Source organism: Hyperolius riggenbachi, chromosome 1 (assembly GCF_040937935.1).
Source record: "Hyperolius riggenbachi isolate aHypRig1 chromosome 1, aHypRig1.pri, whole genome shotgun sequence".
Taxonomy (NCBI): Eukaryota; Metazoa; Chordata; class Amphibia; order Anura; family Hyperoliidae; genus Hyperolius; species Hyperolius riggenbachi.
Window position 1 is genome coordinate 53,288,458 of NC_090646.1, and position 19,469 is coordinate 53,307,926.

Below are 19,469 nucleotides of genomic sequence, written 5' to 3' on the forward strand. Positions count from 1 at the left end.
TTCAGTAAGCACAGCAGTGGTATTGTAATGCTGACTGTAGAGTTGTCACTGCTCAGTCACAAGCAACGTGGATTGCTCAAAATTTTGGAGGACTTGGCAGAGATCCAACATGGTGGCCCATGATCCACAGAAGCTTGGTAGCTAGTTGCTGGAATGCGCCTCGACACTGCGCAAAAGCGTGCTAGCATGTGCAGCGTAGAATTCCAGCGCGTAGGGAGGGACATCACCCAGCGAGCGATGGTGCGCTAGATTGAAGCGCTCCTGCATCTCTTGGTGAGTCCTTCAGAAGCGGTACTGGACTTTAAAAAATGTTTTTTTTTTCCTTCAACAGAAGATCTGCCACGTTGGAGTGAGGAGGACGCCGCCGACCCCGACACCAAGGTGAACCCCGGCGAACTCCAAGCAGAGGATCTTCAGGAACCCTCAAGACTTTGAGCAAGCTGAGGAGGATCAGCAGTCCCGACGAGACCTCTCCTCATATGTGACTGTGTGCAGTGGAGTAGAGCTCCCCAGAACAACCTCTCACTTGTCACTTTGTCACTGGTCACTTTGTCACTTTGTCATTTTGTCACTTTGTCACTTGTCACTTTGTCACTTGTCACTTTGTCACTTGTCACTTTGTCATTTTGTCACTTTGTCATTTTGTCACTTTGTCAGTCACTTTGTCACTTTGTCACTTTGTCACTGGTCACTTTGTCACTTTTCACTTTGTCACTTGTCACTTGGTCATTTGTCACTTGGTCACTTGTCCAGATGATCTCGGTACACCTCCTGCGATTCAAATTCCTGCACACATTGCTCTGGGATTTGGGTGTGATGAATGATGCATTTAACTGGCCACCGGAGGCAATTAAGGCCTTCAAAACATTGAAAGCAGCTTTCTGTTCCGCCCCCATTTTGCGTCATGTTGAGTTGTTGACGTCATGTTCATCCTCGGCCTCGCCTTGCATTTCAGTGCGAGTTGCAATTTCCACAGAAAAAGGTTGTGAATCCGGGCACAACATTTGTGGCTGTTCCATTGACCTTTCACAGGTTGAAGATTGTGGGGGTGGGAATAGCTCCTCCGAATAGCCCATTGTGTCCTGAAAACTACTCATTGCATTGCTTTGCGCACGCATTTTTTTGTCCTCATGCAAGGCCTGAGTTGCGCCTGAAAGCGTGGCCTTCTCCTCCTGCGCCTCCTCCTGTTCCATCACGTCTGCTGCTGCTGGGCTAGCGTTGCCGCCCGGTCCCTGTTTATTGAACCTCTTATCTTTATTACATTTATGACTGCATGGCGGTACAAAGCATGCTATCCGCACGCTTTTTGTCCTCATGCAAGGCCTGGGTTGTTGTGTCTCAAAGCGTGGCCTTCTCCTCCTGCGCCTCCTCCTGTTCCATCACGTGTGCTGCTGCTGCTGCTGGGTTAGCGTTGCCGTTCCCTGTTTATGGAACCTCTCATCTTTATTACATTTATGACTGCATGGCGGTAAAAAGCATGCTATCCGCACGCTTCTTGTCCTCCTGCAAGGCCTGGGTTGTTGTGTCTCAAAGCGTGGCCTTCTCCTCCTGCGCCTCCTCCTGTTCCATCACGTGTGCTGCTGCTGCTGCTGCTGGGTTAGCGTTGCTGGTCCCTGTTTATGGAACCTCTCATCTTTATTACATTTATGACTGCATGGCGTTAAAAAGCATGCTATCCGCACGCTTCTTGTCCGCATGCAAGGCCTGGGTTGTTGTGTCTCAAAAAGCGTGGCCTTCTCCTCCTGCGCCTCCTCCTTCTGTTCCATCACGTGTGCTGCTGCTGGTGCTGGGTTAGCGTTACTGGTCCCTTTTCCTGGAACCTCTTCTCTGTATTACATTTATGACTGCATGGCGACAAAAAGCATGTTACCTGTGCAAAGAAACATGACATTTTCCACATTTAAAAGACAGTTTTTCCTTTGAAACTTTACAATCAATATTCTCAAAAACTATAAGCTCTTTTTCAAATATTTTTTTTCCTCTTGTACCCACTCCCAAGGTGCACATACCCTGCAAATTTGGGGTATGTAGCATGTAAGGAAGCTTTACAAAGCACGAAAGTTCGGGTCCCCATTGACTTCCATTATGTTCGGAGTTCGGCGCGAACACCCGAACATCGCGGCGATGTTCGGCGAACGTTCGCGAACCCGAACATCTAGGTGTTCGCCCAACACTAGTCACAACCTCTCACACTGTTATCACAGCCCAGTCATAAGTACACATAGGAAGGAGATGTGTGACTATAATATAAATGTCTCCCTCCATTCAAGGGATGAAGAAAAGGTGAGTGGCGAATGTGCCACACCCAGTAGGCTCTGCAGAAGATTAGGCTGCTACAATGTGCAGTGGCTGATCCCCATAGAATATTAGACACGCGCAACCAGAGTGTGTACAGGTGCAGGGCCGGGCCGAGGCATAGGCTGGAGAGGCTCCAGCCTCAGGGCGCAGTGTAGGAGGGGGCGCAGAATTCATTCAGCTGTCATTCCTAATTGTGTTTGAAGCAGAAAGAAATAAGAAAAGGGGATACATGGCAGTGACTGCAAGCCATATAACTAGATATTAAGGTGTTGGGGAGGTTTTGGGCCCTGTGGCGCCTCTTAGTCTAATAGCAATCAGTGTGTGACGGCTGGGGTGGCAGGGATGGAGGGGCGCACTTTGGTGTCTCAGCCTTGGGTGCTGGAGGACCTTGTCCCGGCTCTGTACAGGTGTCCCCTGTTCTTATTTAAAGTTCTGGCATCATCTTTAAATGACAGTCAGTGACCCCCTAGGCGCATTGTTCCCCTCCTTACCCCATCTACAGGAAGCTGCTCCATCATGATCTGCACCATTAACCCTCCTTCTCCTCCTCTACCTTTACTAACAGTACATCGATAGTAGAGTGATGGGTCTGCACACCGCTTCATCCCTACAGTGGCACCTGCAGGATCAAGCTCAAATCTGACGGGCAACACTAATGGGACAGGTGTAGGTACTAGAGATGTAGCGAACGGTTCGCCGGCAAATGGTTCCAGGCAACTTTGGGGGTTCACGTTCGCCTGGACCAAGCGAACTTTTGTGGAAGTTCGATTCGCCCCATAATGCACTATGAGGGTCAACTTTGACCCTCTGCATCACAGTCAGCAGGCACATTGTAGCCATTCAGGCTACACTAAGCCCTGGAGCCCCCCCCCCCCCCCTTATATAAGGCAGGTTTGCCGGCCATTACACTCACTCGTGTGCCTGCTAGAGACAGACTAGGGACAGCTGCTGCAGACTTGTTCTCCTAGGGAAAGATTAGTTAGGCTCTTGGTCTTGGCTTGCTCCTGGCTGATTGTTATTGCTAAAATAGCACCCCTCAACAGCTCTTTTGAGAGCTAATGTTTTCCAGATGTGTTTTTGTGTGTGTGTGTGTGTGTGTGTGTGTGTTGCTCACTGACATTATACAGCCCTATCTGTTGCAGCTGGACCTTGGTAATTGTTATTACTGTGCCAGCCAGGCCCTGCCTAACTATCTATACTGGGACACCTACCTATGCCTACCTAACTACTGGGGCACCTACTTACCTATATGGGGACACCTACCTACCTACCTATACTAGGGGACCTACCTATGCCTACCTACCTATACTGGCTCTCCTACCTATGCCTAGCTAACTACTGGGTCTTCTACCTATGTCTAGCTAACTACTGAGGCACCTACCTATGCCTACCTACCTATACTGGGACTCCTACCTATGCCTACCTACCTATACTGGGACTCCTAGCTATGCCTAGCTATCTACTGGGACACCTACCTATGCCTACCTACCTATACTGAGACTCCTACCTATGCCTACCTATCTATACTGGGACTCCTACCTATGCCTAGCTAACTACTGGGACACCTACCTATGCCTACCTACCTATACTGGGTCTCCTACCTATGCCTAGCTAACTACTGGGACACCTACCTATGCCTACCTACCTATACTGGGACTCCTACCTATGCCTACCTACCTATACTGGGACTCCTACCTATTCCTAGCTAACTACTGGGACACCTACCTATGCCTACCTACCTATACTGGGACTCCTACCTATGCCTACCTACCTATACTGGGACTCCTACCTATGCCTAGCTAACTACTGGGACACCTACCTATGCCTACCTACATACAAGAAGATAATAAGGTCGTTGCTTCATTGTGGTCAGACCAAATTTGATCAGCTGGACAGTCACTGTTGTTCTATCATTGAGCTACCACAGCCCGGCGACCATATGGGCTTGAAGACCGCCACGGCCTACAATCTCGCCACGGTGCGCACCAGTCCAGCACGGCCGTCACTACGCAAACAGCTGTTTGCGGTGCGTTACACAGTGAGTTTGGTGTGTCAGTGTGAAGCAGAACTCTAATTACACTCCCTGATTGATGTATACCCATGCAAGATGTTTGAAAGCACTTTAGGCCTGCAATTTAGCATTCAATGTCATTTCTGCCCTTAAAACGCTGCTTTGCGTCACATCCAGATTTTTCCCCGGGACTTTTGGCATGTACCCCACTCCGCCATGCCCCCCTCCAGGTGTTAGACCCCTTGAAACATCTTTTCCATCACTTTTGTGGCCAGCATAATTTTTTTATTTTTCAAAGTTCGCATCCCCATTGAAGTCTATTGCGGTTTGCGAACCTTTCCGCGAACCGAACCTTCCGCGAAGGTTCGCGAACCGAAAATCGGAGGTTTGCGACATCTCTAGTAGGTACCTTTAGTATTTGTTAAAGACAATGAAACGTCATAAACCTCAGACCTCCCCCACCTGCACAGGCAAGGTCCAGGGGAACAAATCACCTTTTTTGAAACTCAGAAATACGTGACACTCTTTACTGATGAGATATTGAAAGTAGAGTAATATGGATGGCTCCTCCACTCCCTCTCTGCTTCCTTCTGGCACCTTATAATCCCTAGCGTCATAGAGACTGTGTGGCGCAAGCTAGCATCACTTCCTGTTTGGATGTCGGCCAAAAGGGGATTACCGCATATTAACAATGTAATTCCAGAAGGCCTGTATTTGGCTGTGCTGTGCAGCCAATCTGCAGTCTGAAACCGTCCTCAGTGTTTTCTATATGGAGAGCTGCCTCAGCAGAGCTCCTGCAGTCTATTTACAGTCACTGATAAGAACTAATTAGATTGATCTGCCTAAACAAACATAGAAGACAGAGAAGTGAATTTTGTTCAGCAACTATATGGGGAACAAGGACATAGGGTCTGCTTTAAGTGACAAATTTTGCCTGGATGCAAGGATGGGCTTAAAAATAAGGTTTTTGTGAAAAGAAGATTTTAAATTGAGGATAGTCAACATGTGCTAAATGTGTGGAAATGAGCTTACAGATTTGTAAAATCATATACATATAAGCACCTTTCTACAATTTTACCTCCCTGGCGTTCTGATTTTTTCGGCGCACGGCCGCGGGAGGGTTTTTTGAAGCTAATTTTTTTTAAAACATGTAGCTAGCCTAGCGCTAGCTACATGCTTCACCCCTCCCTTCGCTTTCCCACCCACCCCTACGATTGCCGCCGGCGCAAATACCCAACAGGAAATCCCGTTCTGAATGGGATTTCCTGTATGGGCTTTCCCCCGTCGCCATGGCGACGATCGCGATGACATCATCAACGTCATGAAGTCAGGGGGAGTCCCGATCCACCCCATAGCGCAGCCTGGCCGTGATTGGCCAGGCTGCGCAAGGGGTCTGCGGGGGGGTGCCCTCTTTCACGGTGGGTAGCGGCAGATCCGTGGCAAGCAGTGGCGATTGCAACAAACACGCAGCTAGCAAAGTGCTAGCTGCGTGTTTCAAAATAAAAATTGTGCAAATCGGCCCACCAGGGCCTGAGCGGTGCACTGCGGCGTTACTGGACGAGTTGAGCTCGTCCGTAACGCCCAGGAGGTTTTAAAGAGGACCTCTTGCACTGGACGGAAGGAAAAATTAGAGAAATGCACCATCTATGTATTTAGAGAGTTTAGCCTGTCTAATTCCTCCTCATTTGTATCTAAACACAAGTTGTAATTTGATCTCCCCCCTGTGTCACATGACTACCTATGGCAGAGATAAGCCCATTTGAAAGCACAGGCTGTAAACAATATGTCTGCTTCCATGAATCAGGAAGTAGAAACTGTGCAAATGTATTTTAGGATTTGTATCAACCGTAACAAATACATGTTTATTATTTCAAGGTTGTTAGGCTGTTGTGTATCTTTTAGAGCAGAGAGGAGTTCTGAGTTCAGGTACACTTTAATCAAATGAGGCTATATAGACTCACTGATTTTGTTTTTAATAGGGATCATTTTTTTGAGAAAAGAAAAGCTCTGAAAGTAGAGGCCATTGTTATCACAAAGCAAAAAAAAAGATATTTTGTAAAAAAAAAAAAATCAAGTGTTCTTAGACAACCCGAGGAGCCTGATATTATTCCAAAACCTTAAAGCAAAGGATTACCTATTATGTAGTTATTGAACTTTTTCCAGAGACCTTATTTTGGGTTCATCATTATATTTTAAAAAGGACATTTTTCTTTTCCTACCCCAAAAGACGAGAGAGGGGAAATAAAAAAAAAAACGTTCAAGTTTCTGAGAGTGAAAGACGCTAGGCTTTAATTTGGAAGAAAACAGACAGTTCTGAAAAGAAGGTTTCATCTCTGAAGGCAATTACTGTCCAACCTCTGGAAGCGTTTACCTGCTATGTCAAGCCTGTCGGCTGCAGGTGAGATCTTCAGCTCGACTGCTATGGATAGACTTTTTGAAGTCTTTGTCAAGAATAAAACAAAGTATTCTTCCAAAAAAAAATATAAGAAAAAAAAAAATGATGCTGCTTTTGCTAAGGCTTTTAAGAACTTAACCCTAGCAAAAAAGATTGCATACTTTACGTCTGAATCCTAAATTCTATTGTGGAATCCGATGAGGTCATCTGGTGGTTTATGGTAAATGTCTCTCTGAGTTTAAATTGAGGATCAATAGGCTGATTCTTAGCGTTGCCTTAGAAAAGTATCAACACACTTGAAAAAGAGACAGTGTTCCCCATCGTTGGGTCGTTTCTTGCCTTGTGTGTGTTGGCTGCCTTTCTTTCAAACGTATTTCCATCTGATAACTACTTTTTCCTCCCTGAGGAAGAAAAAGACTCGATATTCCCGCATTGTACTGTAACCGACCAATCGATTACTATCACAAGGAGAGAGTTCCCTTATTACTCTTAAAGCGGAAGGACAGCGACTGACCAGGAGGATAAATTGGTGAAAAATAACAATTGATTTTATTTGGCAAACAAAGAAATAATGTCCACTAACATGCAGAACAAGAATACAAACCCCCAATTGAAATCCTCAATATCAAGACCACCCTTGAAATACACTAAATTAATGAGGTAAAATAAGCAACAAATTAAGAGTTAACACTTCTTGCTTGAAGATCTAGCACCTGAAAAGAAAAAGGTTACTTCCTGAAATATCATTAGAGGCTACTGCACTTGGACCTTGCTTGAAGTTCCTGCACCTGTAGGAAAAACAAAGAACAAAACACAGCAAATACACATTTCACAAATCTTCATCAGACCTTTTTCTTCATCTCACTCTCAATACGTCTATAGCGATACAGTTTTCTCTTTCCTATCTAAAAATATGTATGCATACATGTATGTGAACAAATACACCTGAGAGAAACCAAATAGGAAATGGACTAATGCTTCTGGTTGGGTAGATAAGTAGTGACTGACTCGAAGTAGTCCTTACTGTATGGTAATGACCATAACAGTCTTCAGTTCCTTGCAAAAGTCTTATCTAACCATACAGTGGCTATGAATTCATATTCACACTTAAGCCTGTATATGATCATGGAGTAGGGGTACCCCTTTAAAAGAACTGATGATAAGTTGCTGATGAAAGATCTTTTCCTGAAGCAGATGATAGCTTATAATAACCTTACTTTACTTTACATGCAGCACACTCCAAGATGCCAGTTCAATAATTCTGAAGTAAGTTTCTTCCCTTTATTGTTATCAAAGTTTTTCTTTTTCCTGTATGTCACATATGTAAGTATCAATTCTCTCCTTTTATTACTTTTCACTGCAGGTTGGTTTAAGCTCTAAATGCAATCACTTCACTTGCAGAACACACAGAACACAGCAACAGATCTGTTCACGGGTAAGTTCCTATTTTTCTCCCATGAATTGATAAATTTCTTTACTAATGTGTTATTCTCTTTTCTCCACACAGAGAGATTAACACTCAAAAAATATCGTCAGGTAAGTGTCTTTTCCACTCATATCAGGCAGAGCCACACTGGGGATTATTCTTGAGGCATATGCACAGTCAATGTACAGAGCAAATGCATTCAAACACAGGCTGACTGGCTTTACTGTGGAGAGACAGATGAATAATCAGTACCAGTGAGTGCACACACAGATTCTCTCACTGATCAGCTCTGTGGTGACAGGTAGGGAAACACAGTCATTGATTCACATTATACAGTACTCTGGTGTTGCTATGACAACATTTCTTCTCCTCACACACACTGTATATATATTATCTAACTGTAGAGAATCAGACGAAGAATATTTAGCTGATTTGATTTGACAGTCTGATTTTTGTGTCATTACTATTAGGAAAACTCCTGTCATGTTCTTTCTGTGTTTCTGTGTGGTGAAATTTCACTTATCTGTCATTTATTCCTGAAGTGGTCTCCTTGGCCTTGCTGAGCTATCTCTCACTCCTCTGTGGATGAGGTGTCTCCCTGTTTTGACTCAGGGAGCTGTCTCTCATGGTCCCCTTTCTGTGTGTCATCAGTGAGCTAAATTCCTCTGCTACTGAATGCCATTTCTCTCTCTGTCAGCTCAGTTTCTCCCCCTCTGGTCTCTGTCATCTCTCCTCACGCTGCCTGTGTCACCTTCTGAGGTAAAAATCAGAGAGGGCTTGCCTCTTCAGCTGGAGGGGCGTTCCCAACCTGTGTAACTGACACCCGCCCCCTGACTGAGAGCAGAACAGCCATCTTGAGTGCTGGCTGCTTGCTCTGTGTAAATACAGCCTGTGCCAGCACTAATTCTCATAGCTGATGCTGGCCAGAAATAAAAATACATGTTTTTTTTTTTTTTTAAATTAAAGAAGCTGCACTATTTGTAGCAGGGCTACAGTACTGAATCCAGCACCATAATTCTTGCAAATCCCTCCTCAATATCATGCACGGCTACTTAAAGAGAAACTCCGACCAAGAATTGAACTTTATCCCAATCAGTAGCTGATACCCACTTTTACATGAGAAAAATAATGATTTTCACAAACAGACCATCAGGGGGCGCTGTTTGACTGATTTTGTGCTGAAACCCCTCCCACAAGAGGCTCTGGTACCGTACGGTACTCTGGGCAAACTGTCACAATGTAACAATGTTCAGACAGGAAATAGCTGTCTGTTAAAGCCAGACCAGCTAGAAACAGCTCCATAATCTGCCCACAGTAACAATGTCACCATGTAATACAAGTCAGAATGTGAATCTGGGAGAGGAAAGATTTTACAATGGGCAAACACTGACTAAATCATGTATACATAATTATTGTAAAAATGAAGCACTTTTTTTATTACATTATTTTCACTGGAGTTCCTCTTTAACACCATGCGTTCTGGCCAATAGCGTCTATTTATTTAAAACAGACTTTATAGATTGCGTTGGACCATATGGCTTATCGACAAAGCAAGTCTAGAGGTGAAAACTGCATAACAGTATTGTTTTACAGGTTACAAAGCAAAGTGATGCGTTGGGATATCAGAGAAGTATGTAACAAAATACAGTCGGAGAAAAATAAAACGGAGGAGGTACTGGAGTGAGTAAACAACGATTTGTTTTTATACCCCGTGGAGCACATATAATTTAATATAACCTACTTCTTTTTTTTATTTATTTACTAACTCTGTTTAAGCAAGAAGATTATAATCAGGATGATACCATTTATTGGCTAACTAAGAAAAGCAGTAAGCTTTCGGCAATGAAGCCTTCATCAGACTGATTCCTGACTCTGTTTATAGAGTACCAACATTGGGTGCCACAATATAATGCAACCCTTTACAGGAAACGTGGAACTCCTGACATCAGCTTTCCTCTGGTGCAGTCCAGTTTTGAAGATATATATATATATATATATATACTAGGTGGTGGCCCTGCGTTGCCCGGGAATGTATTTGGCCAGTGTTGGCTCCGCCCACTTTTCCTAACCCTAACACACAATTACTCAATTACTTAATGACCAAGTGTGTGAGCTTTGCAGTCTTTGGCATCAATAATTTGCATTGAAATAAAATAAATCTGATTGGCAGTGGCTCCACCCCTTTTCTGCGTCTGAACCTCAATCACCCAATGGTCAACTGTACCAGGTACAGGTGATTAATATTGCAAGAGGCTTGTGCCATTAACAGTGCAAGAATGGCTGCAATTAAATATTCCCCCTTGAAAATCAATAGGTGGATTTTGATTGGCTTTTGTAGGCTCCACTCACTTTTCTGAATATTAATCCAAGTCACCCAGTGAGCAACTGTGCAAAGTTTGAGAACCCTACCATTAACAGTGTAAGAATGGCTGCAGTTTACATTTTCCCAGTTAAATTTGTATTTGCCTCTGCCCACTGATGACCTGGCGTTGCCCCCTTTTTCTGAATTTGAACCCCAGTCACCCAAATGACCAACTGTACCAGGTTTAAGACTTGTGCCATTAACAGTGCAAGAATGGCAGCAATGTAAATATTCCCCTTGAAAATCAATAGGTGTATTTTGATTGACTTTTATAGGCTCCACCCACTTTTCTGAATATAAATTCTAGTCACCCAGCGACCAACTGTGCAAAGTTTGAGAACCCTACCATTAACAGTGTAAGAATGGCTGCAGTTTACATTTTCCCAGTTAAATTTGTATTTGTCTCTGCCCACTGATGACCCGAGTATGTATTTGGTTGGTGTTGGCTGCACCCACTTTTTCTAACACACAATTACTCGATAACCAAGTTTGTTAGCTTTGCGGTCTTTGGCATCAATATTTGTATTGAAATATAACAAATCTGATTGGCTGCTTGAAGCTCCACCCCCTTTTCTGAATTTGAACCCCAGTCACCCAATTACCAACTGTACCAAGTTTTTTGTTATGGGAATAAAAAGTATCCTATACTTTATTCCAGGTAATGTACTATGTGTGTGCCAAATTTCATTCAAATCCGTTCAGCCATTTTACACGATCGAGTAACAAACATCCGAACATCCAAACATCCGAACTTTCCCATTTATAATATTAGTAGGATCCTACTAATATAATAAACTAGCTGATTGCCCGGCGTTGCCCGGGTATGTATTTGGCTGGTGTTGGCTCTGCATACTTTTTCTAACCCTAACACACAATTACTTAATGACCAAGTTTGTGAGTTTTGCTGTCTTTGGTATCAATAATTTGCATTGAAATGAAAAAATCAGATTGGCTGTTTGTGGCTCCACACCCTTTTCTGAATTTGAACCCCAGTCACCCAATAACCAACTGTACCAGGTTTGAGGCCTGTGCCATTAACAGTTCAAGAATGGTAGCAATTAAATATTCCCCTTGAAAAGCAATAGGTGAAGCCTAATTTTGTAGGCTCCACCCACTTTTCTGAATATTAATCCCAGTCACCCAGTGACCAACTGTGCAAAGTTTAAAAACCCTGCCATTAACAATGTAAGAATGGCTGCAGTTTACATTTTCCCAGTGAAATTTGTATTTGTCTCCACCCACTGATGACCCGGCGTTGCCCCCTGTATGTATTTGACTGGTGTGGGCTCCACCCACTTTCTAACCCTAACGCACAAACACTCAATGACTAAGTTTGTGAGATTTGGGGTCCTTGGCATCAATAATTTGTATATTCCCATAGAAATTAAACAAATCAGATAGGCTGTTGTGGCTCCGCCCCTCTCCCGCATTTGACCCCCAGTCACCCAATGACCAACTGTAGCAGGTTTGAGGCATCTGCTATTAACAGTGTAAAAATGGCAGCAATTTAAATATTCCACTTGAATATCAACAGGTGAATTTTGATTGGCTATTATAGGCTCCACCCACTTCCCTGAATATTAATCTCAGTCGCTCAGTGACCATCTGGGCAAAGTTTGTGAACCCAGCCATAACCAGTGTAAGAAGGGCTGCAGTTTACACTTCCCCAGTGAAATTTGTTTTTGGCTCCGCCCACTTTTTGTAACCTGGACACAAAGTCACTACTCAATGACCAAGTTTGTGAGCTTTTGGGTTCATGGCATCAAAATTGTGCTAATGGAAGCAGTTTATCCAGCAAAGAAATCTGGCTCCGCACCTTTACTGAATTTGAACATTTTTGCATTTTACCATTGAAATTAAACAAATCTAATTGGCTGTTGGCCTGATCCCTTCAGAATTTAAACCCCAGTCTCCCAGTGACTGACTGTAGCAGATTTTAGGCCTCTGCCATTAAGAGTGCATGAATGGCAGCAATGTAAATATTCCCCTTGAAAATCAAAAGGTGAATTTTGATTGGCTGCTGTAGGCTCCACCCACTTTTCTAAATATTAGCCCCAGTCACCCAGTGGCCAACTGTGTCACGTTTGAGAACCCTGGCAATAACAGAATGGCTGAAATCAATCTAACAAATCTGATTGGCTGTTTGTGGCTCCACCCCTTTAGTGAATTTGGACCCTAGTCACTCAATGACTGACTGTATCAGGTTTGAGGCCTCTGCCACTAACAATGTGAGAATGGTAGCAATGGGAATATTCCCCTTGAAAATCAATAGGTACATTTTGATTGGCTGTTGTAGGCTCCACCCACATTTCTGAATATTCATCCCAGTCAACCAGTGGCCAATTGTGTAAAGTTTGGGAACCCTGCCATGTTAAAAATGTAGTTGTTGGCACCGCCCACTTTTTCTAACCTTGACATACAGTCACTAAGTTATCAAGTTTATCGGCTTTGGGGTCCTTGGTATCAATACTTTGTATATTCCCATTGAAAAATAAACAAATCTGTCTGTTTGTGGCTCCGCCCCCTTTCCGAATTTGGACCCCAGTCACCCAGCGACCAACTGTACCAGGTTTGAGGAATCTGCTTTTCACAGTATAAGAGAATGGTAGCAGATGAAATATTCCCTTTAAAAATCAAAAGGTGAATTTTTATTGGCTGTTGTAGGCTCCACTCACCTTCCAAAATCTTAATCTCAGTCACCCAGTGACCAACTGTGCAAAGTTTGAGAACCCTGCCATTAACGGTGTAAAAATGGCTGCAGTTTATATTTTCCCAGTAAAAGTTTTTTTTGGCTCCGCCCACTTTTTATAACCTTGACACACAGTCACTCAATGACCAAGTTTATGAGCTTTCAGGTTCCTGGCATAAAAAATATGTGAATGGAAGCAGTTTATTCACCAAGGAAATCTGATTGGCTGTATGTGGCCCCGCCCCTTTAGTGAATTTGGACCCCAGTCATCCAATGACCGACTGTAGCAGGTTTGAAGCCTCTGCCATTAAAAGTGTAAGAATAGCAGCAGTTTAAATATTCCCCTTGAAAATCAATAGGTGAATTTTGATTGGCTGTTGTAGGCTCCACCCATTTTCTTGAATCGTAATCGTATTCACCCAGTGACCAAGTGTACCAAGTTTGAGAACCCTGCGATTAACAGTCTAAGAATGGCTGCAGTTTACATTTTCCCATTTAAAATGAATGGCTGAAATTTGATTGGCAGTTTTATGCTCCGCCCACTTTTCCTGGATTTGCAACCTCGGTCACCAAGTGACCCAACTGTGCCATGTGTGGGGACTCTGGCTTGATTACTGTCAGAATGGCAGCCTTTTACATTTTTTCCATTGACTTGAATGGGTGAAATCTGATTTGCTGTTTGTAGCTCCGCCCACGTGTGCAGGGGGGACCCGAGATCCCCAGAACAGATCGTCCCAGGTAGTGAGGGATCTGTGTACCAAGTTTCGTTCAAATCGGTCAAGCTGTTTTCGCGTGATCGCGGCACATACACACACACATACACATACATACATACATACATACATACATACGATTTTATATATATAGATGGGAAAGTTTGGATGTTTGGATGTTTGGATGTTTGGATGTTTGTTACTCGATCACACAAAAATGGCTGAACGGATTTGAATGAAATTTGGCACACACATAGTACACTACCTGGAATAAAGTATAGGATACTTTTTATTCCCATAATCAAAAAGGGGGCGGAGACAAATACAAATTTCACTGGAAAATGTAAACTGCAGCCATTCTTACACTGTTAATGGTAGGGTTCTCAAACTTTGCACAGTTGGTTGTTGGGTGACTGGGATTAATATTCAGAAAGGTGGGTGGAGTCTATAAAAGCCAATCAAAATTAACCTATTGATTTTCAAGGGGAATATTTACATTGCTGCCATTCTTGCACTGTTAATGGCACAAGCCTCAAACCTGGTACAGTTGATCATTGGGTGACTAGGGTTCAATTTCAGAAAGGGGGTGGAGCCACAAATAGCCAATAAAATTTGTTTCATTTCATTGCAAATTATTGATGCCAAACACCGCAAAGATCACAAACTTGGTAATTGATTAATTGTGTGTTAGGGTTAGAAAAGTAGGCACAGCCAACACCAGCCAAATACACAAATGGGCAATTCCGGGTAATAAGTGTGCGGAGACAAATACAATTTTTACTGGGAAAATGTAAACAGCAGCCATTCTTACACTGTTAATTGTAGGGTTCTCAAACTTTGCACAGTTGGTTACTGGGTGACTGGGATTAGTATTCAGAAAAGGGGGTGGAGTCTATGAAAGGCAATCAAAATTAACCTATTGATTTTCAAGGGGAATATTTACATTGCTACCATTCTTGGACTAATAATGGCACAAGCCTCAAACCTGGTACAGTTGATCATTGGGTGACTAGGGTTCAATTTCAGACAGGGGGTGGAGCCAAAAACAGCCAATTAGATTTGTTATATTCCAATGCAATTATTGATGCCAAACACCGCAAAGCTCACAAACTTGGTAATTGAGTAATTGATTAATTGTGCGTTAGGGTTAGAAAAACGGGCACAGCCAACAGCAGCCAAATACATAAGCGGGCAACGCTGGGTCATATGTGGGCGGAGACAAATACAAATTTTACTGGGAAAATATAAACAGCAGCCATTCTTACACTGTTAATGGTAGGGTTCTCAAACTTTGCACAGTTGGTTACTGGGTGACTGGGGTTAATATTCAGAAAAGTGGGTGGAGCCTACAAAAGGCAATCAAAAATTACCTATTGATTTTTCAGGGGAATATTTCATTGCTGCCATTCTTGCACTGTTAATGGAACAAGCCTCAAACCTGGTACAGTTGATCATTGGGTGACTGGGGTTTAAATTTATAAAAGGGGGTGGAGCCACAAACAGCCAATATGAATTGTTTCATTTTAATGCAGGTTATTAATGCCAAAGACATCAAAGCTCACAAACTTGGTCATTGAGTAATTGATTAATTGTGTGTTAGGTTTAGGAAAAGTGGGCGCAGCCAGCACCTGCAAAATACATAATCGGGTAATGCCGGGTCATCAGTAGGCGGAGACAAATGCAATTTTCACTGAGAAAATGTAAACTGCAGCAATTCTTACACTTTTAATGGTAGGGTTCTCAAACTTTGCACAATTGGTCACTGGGTGACTGGCATTAATATTCAGAGAAGTGGGTGGAGCCTACAAAAGCCAATCAAAATTCACCTATTGATTTTCAAGAGGGAATATGTAATTGCTACCATTCTTGCACTGTTAATGGCACAAGCCTTAAACCTGGTACAGTTGGTCATTGGGTGACTGGGGTTAAATTCAGACAAAGGGGTGCAGCCCCAAGCAGCCAATCAGATTTGTCTAATCTCAATGCAAATTATTGATGCCAAAAACCGCAAAGCTCACAAACTTGGTTATTGAGTAATTGTGTGTTAGGGTTAGAGATAGTAGGCGGAGCCAACACCAGCCAAATACATACCTGAACAATGTTAGGAAATAAGTGGGTGGAGAAAAATTTCACTGAGAAAATGTAAACTGCAGCAATTCTTACACTGTTAATGGTAGGGTTCTCAAACTTTGCACAATTGGTCACTGGGTGACTGGGATTAATATTCAGAGAAGTGGGTGGAGCCTATAAAAGCCAATCAAAATCCACCTATTCATTTTTAAGGGGAATATTTAATTGCTGCCATTCTTGCACTGTTAATCACCTGTACCTGGTACAGTTGGCCATTGGTTGATTGGGGTTTAAATTCAGAAAAGGGGTGGAGCCACATCCAATCAGATTAATTTTATTTCATTGCAAATTATTGATGCTAAAGACCGCAACGCTCACATACTTGGTCATTAAGTAATTGTGTGTTAGGGTTAGGAAAAGTGGGCAGAGCCAACACTAGCCAAATACATACCCGGGCAACGCTGGGCGTCCAGCTAGTATATATATAACAAGCTGATGGCCCAGCGTTGCCCAGGTATGTATTTGTCTGGTGTTAGCTCTGCCCACTTTTTCTAACCCTAACACACAATTATTCAATGACCAAGTCTGTGAGCTTTGGGGTTTTTGGCATCAATAATTTGTATATTCCCATAGAAATTAAACAAATCAGATTGGCTGTTTGTGGCTGCGCTTCTCTCCAGCATTTGAACCCCAGTCACCCAATGACCAACTGTACCAGGTTTGAAGCATCTGCTATTAACAGTGAAAAAATGGCAGCAATTTAAATATTCCCCTTGAAAATTAGCATGTGAATTTTAAAAGGCTATTATAGGCTCCAGCAACTTCCCTGAATATCTCAGTCACCCAGTGACCATTTGGGCAAAATTTGAGAACACTGCCATAAAAAGTGTAAAAAGAGCTCCAGTTTTAATTTTTCAAGTTAAATTAGTTTTTGGCCCCGCCCACTTTTTGTAACCTGTTCACACAGTCACTCTTTGACCAAGTTTGTGAGCTTTGGGGTCCTTGTAATCAATAATTTGTATTTTCCCAGTAAAACAAAACAAATCTCTTTGGCTGTTTGTGGCTTCGCCCCCTTTTCAGAATTTAAATCCCAGTGACCCAATGACCAACTGTACCAGGTTTGAGGCTTGTGCCATTAACAGTGCAAGAATGGCAGCAATTGTAATATTCCCCTTGAAAATCAACAGGTGAACTTTGTTTGGCTTTTTTAGGCTCCACCCACTTTTCTGAATATTAATCCCAGCCACCCAGTAACCAGCTATGCTAAGTTTAAGAACCCTGTCATTAACAGTGACAAAGGGCTGCAGTTTACATTTTCCCAGGGAAATCTGTTTTCGACTCCACCCAGTTTTTGTAATCTTGACACACAGTCAATGATCAAGTTTGTGAACTTTTGAGTTCCTGGCATCAAAATTGTGTGCCATTAAGCCATTTAAGCCATTCAAACGTTGTGACTTGATGGAAGAGGGGGGAAACTATAATAAAAAATGAAGCTGCACAGGTGCTTCAAGCAATCCTGGCCTGGTTTGTGGGACACCTTACGTCCCCCACTGTTTTTCAGCACTTTGGATCTTAATTGAATTAGAGCCAACCTGCTGCTTTAAGAGAATGTTTGTTTTTGTTAAAGAGTAACTGTCAGGTTGCAAAAGATAATTTAAACCTCTATTCTCTTGTGTTAAACAGTTTAGAAGGAAGCCAAAAAGGCAATACTGAACTTAAAAATCTCTCTTACTTTGATGTGTGCTGAACAGCAAGGCTGTTATTCCCAAGCTTGTAAGGAGGCCGGCAGGATGCATAACAAATACTGCAAAGCATTCTGGGACTGCTTCTTCTCCCCAGTGCACTACATTGGGTCCTCCCCTTCATTTCCCTATCACGCCCTAAGGCTGCTGTCACAGTGAGAAGTTACAGGCTCATGTTACAGCAGCTTGCAACAGCAGCCTAACTCACAGCGCTGAAAAATCACAGGGCACATGTTCCGTTAGAGTATACTGCATGAGTCCGCTATTGTTCCAGGCCACATGGCTAATTAATATTCACTGCACAGTAGTGTTGTCCATTAGGATCTTTTTTGTGAGTCGAATCATCAGGAAGCAGGGAGGATATGACATCACAATTGGCTTCATATGAGACAGACAAACATGGAACCTGCCATGAGCTGTCAGGAGCATCATTCTCTGCAAATACTATATAAAAATTCTGTGAAATACAAACGTGGACAGTGGAACGCATTTGTAATGTAAGTACAGCAAATATTTAGCTACTGATATATGTGTTTTTTTTCTCTGAGACCCTATACCTAACAGCTCCTCTTTAAGTATTTGTGCCTTAAAGTTATACTGGAGTTACCCTTTAGGAACATCAGTTTCAAAGCAACTTGCATATGGAGGTCAGGACATCAAATGCACGCTTTCATGTAAAATATGTCAAAACATAAGCGTCACACGGGTGGAGAAAATAGATGCCCTAGGTGCAATACTGATGGTGGGGACTTTACTCATATGGTATGGTCCTGTCCACATATTTTGGCATACTGGGTACAGGTGGGCAAGATACTATCTAAAGAGTATGAGAGACCGCTTCCTGTGGAGACTAAACTGCTCTTGCTAAGAATTGTGGGAAAAACCCTGTCAGCCAGAAGGGCAGTGATACTATGGAATATCGTCTGCTTTTATGCCAGGAAGCTGCGGGTGTTAAATTGGATTCATAAGCAGACACCTAATGTGGGTAGTTTGGTTAAGCTAATAAATTAATTAGTTCTAATAAATTAATTTCTTCTGATGTATAAACTCACGTATTTGCATACAACTCCCCTATTAACTTTGATAGAGTACGAATCTCATGATTGAGTTATCTTATTGACCAAGGTATTGACTACGAATGTGGTCAAATGTGATGATTAATACTGTGTGGAGCCAGAATGTAAAATCAGTAAGAAATATTTGGGCAAGGCTCCATAATGATCCTCCATTGCCCGTAGAGAGCACCTTAAGTGGCTGCAGCTCTGGCCCTTTGAGTCTGCCAGGAGAAAAGTGCGATATAAATATTCTCTGTCTTGTCTTGGTGATAGCTATGCTTTGTGCGTTGTCATTCTCCTGTCTGGTGGTGGGGCCAGGGAAAGACCTTGCGAAGAATGAGTGGCGGGGGTGAGTTTTTTTTGCCAGGGGGAAATATTCTTGTATGCATGGGTTGGTTTTTTTTGGGCAAAATCTCAATTAAAAAAAATATCTGTATAAAAAAACAAAAAACAGAAGCGTAGAAGGAAATAATTAAAAATTTCAGATAAAAGAAAAATTACAAAATTCCACTGTTATATCTAATGCCCAGCCCAGAGATAAACCAAATGTAGCATGAGAGTGTAAACACGGCCTGTACAAACACGGCGGGGGAGTTGTTGTTACATCACTCCCAGCAACATCCTCCTGACCCAAGTCCGAGCTCTCAGCGTTCTTTTTCTCTTTTTTCTTTAACCTGAAAAATGTGTGTAATAAAGTGAAGTGTCCCT